Genomic DNA, 6,217 nt, shown 5'->3' on the forward strand with positions numbered 1-6,217 from the left:
GGTGGCTCAGTCGTTAAGCGTCTGCCTTCGGCTCAGGTCATGATCCCAGGGTCCTGGGATCGAGTCCCACATCGGGCTCCCTGCTCTGCGGGAGGCCTGCTTCTCCCTCTCCCACTCCCCCTGCTTGTGTTCCTGCTCTTGCTGTGTCTCTCTCTGTCAAAAAAATAAATAAAATCTTTAAAAAGAAAAAAAAAATTATATGCCAACAACCTGGGCAATCTGGAAGACATGGGTAAATTCCTAGAAACATACAAACTACCAAAACTGAAACAGGAAGAAATAAAAATTTTTTACAGACTGATAATTAGCAAAGATATTGAATCAGTAATCAAAAATCTTCCAACAAACAAAAGTCCAGGGCCAGATGGCTTCCCAGGAGAATTCTACCAGCCATTTAAAGAAGCGTTAATACTTATTCTTCTCAAACTGTTCCAAAAAATAGAAAGGGAAGGAAAATTTCCACATTTGTTCTATGAGGCCAACATTACCTTGATTCCAAAACTAGACAAAGATAGTACTGGCACAGAAACAGACACATAGATCAATGGAACAGAATACAAACCCAGAAATGGACGCACAACTGTAAGGTCAACTAATGTTTGACAAAGCAGGAAAGAATATCCAATAGAAAAAAACTTCGTCAGTGAATGGTGTTGGAAAAACTGGACAGCAACATGCAGAAGAATGAAACTGGACCACTTTCTTACACCATACACAAAAATAAATTCAAAATGGATGAAAGTCCTAGATGTGAGACAGGAAGCCATCAAAATCCTAGAGGAGAACACAGGCAGCAATCTCTTTGACCTCACTGCAGCAACTTCTTACTAGACATGTCAGTGGAGGCAAGGGAAATAAAAGCAAAAGTGAACTATTGGGACTTCATCAAGATAAAAAATCTTCTGCACAGCGAAGGAAACAATCAACAAAACTAAAAGGCAGCCTATGGAATGGGAGAAGATATTTGCAAATGACATATCTGATAAAGGGTTAGTATCCAAAATGTATAAAGAACTTATCAAACTGAACACTCAAAGGATAAATAATCCAGTTAAAAAATGGTCAGAAGACATGAACAGACATTTCTCCAAAGAAGACATTCAAATGGCTAACAGATGCATGAATAGATGCTCAACATCACCCATCATCAGGGAAATACAAATCAAAACCATGATAAGATACTACCTCTCACTGGCTAGAATGGCTAAAATGAACACCTCAGGAAACAACAAATGTTGGTGAGGATGCAAAGGGGAACCCTTACACTGTTGGTGGGAATGCAAATGGGTGTAGCCACTCTGGAAAACAGTATGGAGTTTCCTCAAAATGTTGAAAATAGAACTACTGTATGACCCAGCAATTGTACTACGAGGTATTTACCCAAAGGATACACAAATATACTGATTCAAAGGGGCACATATATCCTGATGTTTATAGAAGCATTATCAACAATAGCCAAACTATGGAAAGAGCCCAAATGTCTGTGGACTGATGTATGGATAAAGAAAATGTGGTATATTCATATATATTTTTGTATATATGGAATATTACATCAGAAAGAATGAAATCTTGCCATTTGCAATGACGTGGATGAAGCTAGAGAGTATTATGCTAAGCGAAATAAGTCAGTCAGAGAAAGATAAATATCATATGATTTCACTCATATGTGGAATTTAAGAAACAGAACAGATGAACATAGGGGAAAAAGAGAGGGAAATGAAATTAACTATAGAGAACAAACTGAGGGTTGCTAGAAGGGAGTTAGGTGGCGGGATGGGTTAAATGGGTGATGGTATCAAGGAGGGCACTTTTATGGGCACTGGGTATTGTATGTAAGTGTGAATCACTAAATTCTACACTTGAAACTAATATTACACTGTATGTTAACTAACTGGAATTTAAATAATAACTTGAAACTATAAAAAAAAAAAAGAACTTCTTTCTTGGATAGTTGTATTCATCCCCAGCTGTTATTGGTTTTGGATGCTAAAGGCTCACAACTGCATCTTTAGAGAATTGCTTCCACTTAAGTGGAGTTGCCCCACCTAAGAAGTTATGCCTATTTCCCCCATATACACCGCCCCCCCCCACATAAACATACCAGTCATGTCCAGTGGCCACTTGTGTACTGAAATATGGCCTCTTTGCCTCAAGATAGGACCCACTGTGTGCTACAAGTCATATTCCAGAGCTCCTTTTGGGACCAGGTTAATGTGAGTCTCCAGCCAAGACCACATGCTTAGCTTCCATTCCCTGCCCTGTCCTGATTTCCTCCCTCCCTTTCTGAGAGCACTTCCTAAATAAATCACTTTCACAAGAATCTCTGTCTCGGATTCTAGTTCTAAGGAATCCAGCATAAGATTAGCAGCGTCTGTAGAGGTATACCAAACCATAATCTCCTCCCTTAATCTGTCTTCCTGGAAGATTTCTGTCCTCCTTGCTATTCCCCCAGCAAAGGGATGATATTCAAAATAGTTGACAACCTGGATAGCAAGACATCTGAATGGACACAGACCCAATAAGAATGAATAATGGCTGTAAGTGAATTGTAGAATATACTAAGTATATATTGGCTGACTATTGGCCCTGTTCCAGCATCTAGCAAAGCGCCTAGAATCTTTGTCTCTCAATAAGTTTTTATTTTACAAATGAATTAATGGATAGGTGAGTAAATGAATGAATGAATATTTTTCATATGGAACTAAAACACATATCCCTGTGGTTTACATACAGTAGTCTTAGTTTTTATTTTTTATTTATTTTTTTTAAGATTTTATTTATTTATTTTTTACAGAGTGAGCGAGAGAGAAACAGCATGAGAGGGGAGAGGGTCAGAGGGAGAAGCAGGCTCCCCGCTGAGCTGGGAGCCCGATGTGGGACTCGATCCCAGGACTCTGGGATCATGACCTGAGCCGAAGGCAGATGCTTAACCATCTGAGCCACCCAGGCGCCCAGTAGTCTTAGTTTTTATAAACCGTTAAGCACCTATGCTGGATTAAATTTTTCAGCAATGGCCATAATAATTCTTCCTTCCCCCATATTATTCTCGAATCTAGCCACTCCCACATCAAAAGGTGGCATCTATGTACTTCTCCGCTGAATTTGGGTAAGACTTTGTGATTGTTGTGACTAGTATGACTAGTATAGTGTGGCAGAAGTGATACTGTGTGATTTCTGAGGCTAGGTTATAAAAGATGATATAGCTTCTGCTTGGCTATCTCTCTTGATATGCTTGCCCTTGGGATCCAGTCTCATCTGTGAAGATGTTGTGGTCATACTGAGAGACCCATATGGAGAGACACCTCAGGCCTGGCTGATCAGCTGACAGCCAGCACCAACTTATCACCCATGTGGGTGGGCCTTCTTGGTCAGGTCTCCAGCTGACAGCATGTGCAACAGAGGTGAGCCTTCCCCATAGAGGCCTGACCAAATTGCAGATTGATGAGCAAAACAACTGATTGTCATTTTAAGCTACTGTGTTGCAGTGGTTTGGTATGCACCAATAGATCATTAGAATAGGATCCTAAGTGGGGGAAAGGACAGGAAGTAAATGATGGATTTTTAAAAACAGGAGAAGCCATGAATTGTTTTAGTTGTTGTTTCAACATGGGGCTTGAACTCACAACCCTGAGGTCAAGAGTCGCATGCTCTACCAACTGAGGCAGCCAGGTGTCCCACCATGATTAGTTTTTTTTTTACGTTAAAAGTTTATAATATTTTGTTAATTTGGTAATAACCATTTACTAACCAGCATTCTTTGGGCTATAAGTTATGGAAATCTAGTTCAAACTAGATTAGGACAATATGGTAATTATTGGCTATTATAATTAGTGGTATTCTTAAATGACCAAATCATCTGAAAGACATGAAAGAAAGGGCCTGAAGAGCAGTGAGAACCAGGGAATTGAAAGTTGTTGAAACTCTCTTATCTTTTTTTCTCTATTTCCAATTTGTTCTCTCCTATTGTTGCAAGTTTCATTCACATAGCTTGGAATATGACTTCTGACAGTTCTTGACCCTTATAGATTATAGTCTCTGATTCCTACCACCTAAGAGAGGCTGACTCCTTTAGTTCCAGTTTGAAAAATCCTGCAGAAAGACTTTGAGTCACTGTCTTAGGTTAGATGCCTTTTTCTGGACTGATTGTCTATAGCAGCTGATTGAGGAGTAGGTCATTATATATGTACAGGTATATGAGTATATGTTGGTATGTCTCAGTCAATCACCTATCAATCAATTATCTATACCTATATTCACTAGTTGGGGGAATCTCATGCCTCTATCATTTATATGTTGGTGATTCCCAAACATTTACAGAACTGACCTGACTCCATTTCCAGGATTTTATATCTAAATGTCTACTTATCATTTCACTTGAATGTCTAATGGTGACTTAGTCAAGATAGGCTAGGTAGTAATAAATCCCAAAATTTCAGTGAATTGACATAACAAATGTTTATTTGGTCATGCAAAGTCTGCTGTGGGAAGGAACAATTCTCTAGGATGACTATTCTCCATCAGTCTGCATTGCTGACTGATGGAGCCTCCACCATCCTGCAGTTGCACTGCTTGAAATATGCAGCCTCCTTGGACAATGAGACAGGGTAAGAGAATGCTTCTCCTGAGACTTGATACTATCATTTCAGCTTACAACCTGTTAGCCAGAACTGCTCACAGTTTCATATGGCTGTCAGGTGGTGGGGAAGTGTAATATTCCAGTGTTTCCAGAAGAGGAAATATGGATGAGTACTAGAAGTCTCTTTCACAAGAGGCACCTCCCTAGAGGTTTCAATTCCCACCTGCCCACAGTCTTTGCAGCATTAGTTACCACAATAAATGAGATCCATTCAGTTTCTGAAGCCGGAAATCTTGGAGTCATCCTTAACCTCCCCCAGAGTCCACATCAAATCTATCTGTATAAATGTTCAGTCCTGTCAGTTGTCTCTACGTTAAAATACATCCATAAAAGAAAAGAAGGTTTATGAAAATGCCTCATATTAAAGGAATCTAAATAGACATGACAACTAAATGCAATACCAGATTTGTACTGGAAGGGAACCAATGCTATTAAGAACATTACTGGGTCAACTGACAGGATTGGAATACAAATGGTAAATTAGATAAAATTAGATACTGTATCAATATTAAATTTACTGAAGTTGATAATTGCACTGTGATTATGTAAAGGATGATCCTTGTTCTTAGAAAATACACTCTGAAGAATTTAGAAGTAAGGGGCTATGATGTATGATGAATATAACTTACCCTCAAGTAATTCAGATTTGAACAAGGCTTGAGAGAGGGGGAGAGAGAAAGGAGGGTGAAGAAATGATAAAGCATATTAACAATAAGTGAACTTGGTAAAGGGTATAATCAGTAGGTTTCTAGATCCGGAATCAAACCACACCTTACCACCCAGTAAAAAACAACCTACCTCAAGCTACCATTCTCATTACCCTGATTCTAGTCTTGTACATCCTGTAGTCCCACAGCAGCCAATGTGAGCCTTTGAAAACATAAGTAAGATCATGTCACCATCCTGCTCATAAACCCACAATTGCTTCCCACTGCATATATATAATAAAATCTAAAGACCTCTATAGCCCTATATTTTGCCCTTTGGTTTTCTTTTTGGCCTTACCTTCTCTATGCACCCCATCCCTCCCTCTCTTTTCTTCAATCATCCTGTCTCCTTGAATTAGTCAAGCATGCTTCTGCCTCAGAGTCAGCACTCCAAATTTATATTCATTACTACTGATATTTTTTAGTATAGTCAATATAAAAATCTTTGATGCTATTTAAAATGTTCAGTATTTTTGTTTTCTGTCATAGGATTAAAAAATAAATAAAACATAACAACAAATGAAAACTAGATCATAGCTAGCAGCCAAAACAATATAGTGGCAATGAATCTGAAGTTATCAACAATAAAAAGTAAACATTTCCATATCAGAATCTTATTTCAGTTTAAGCTGCCATAAATTTTAATACTATTATAAAAAATGCCTTTTATTTCATCTTTTTAGAACTGATGCTTAAGAAGTTCTTATGGGAAAGGTCTGTATTTTTAATAAGCATTTATATTTCCTCATAACAAAAAAAGCCTATCCATGTATTCAATCTTATGCTATTGTGTTTTTATTGAAGTTATTTGTTGGAAGAATAAATGATTTCTCAAAGGAAGCAAATTACATATTATGAATAGTAAAATAATCAT

Source organism: Leptonychotes weddellii, chromosome 8 (genome assembly GCF_054177405.1).
Source record: "Leptonychotes weddellii isolate Sample4059 chromosome 8, ASM5417740v2, whole genome shotgun sequence".
NCBI lineage: Eukaryota > Metazoa > Chordata > Mammalia > Carnivora > Phocidae > Leptonychotes > Leptonychotes weddellii.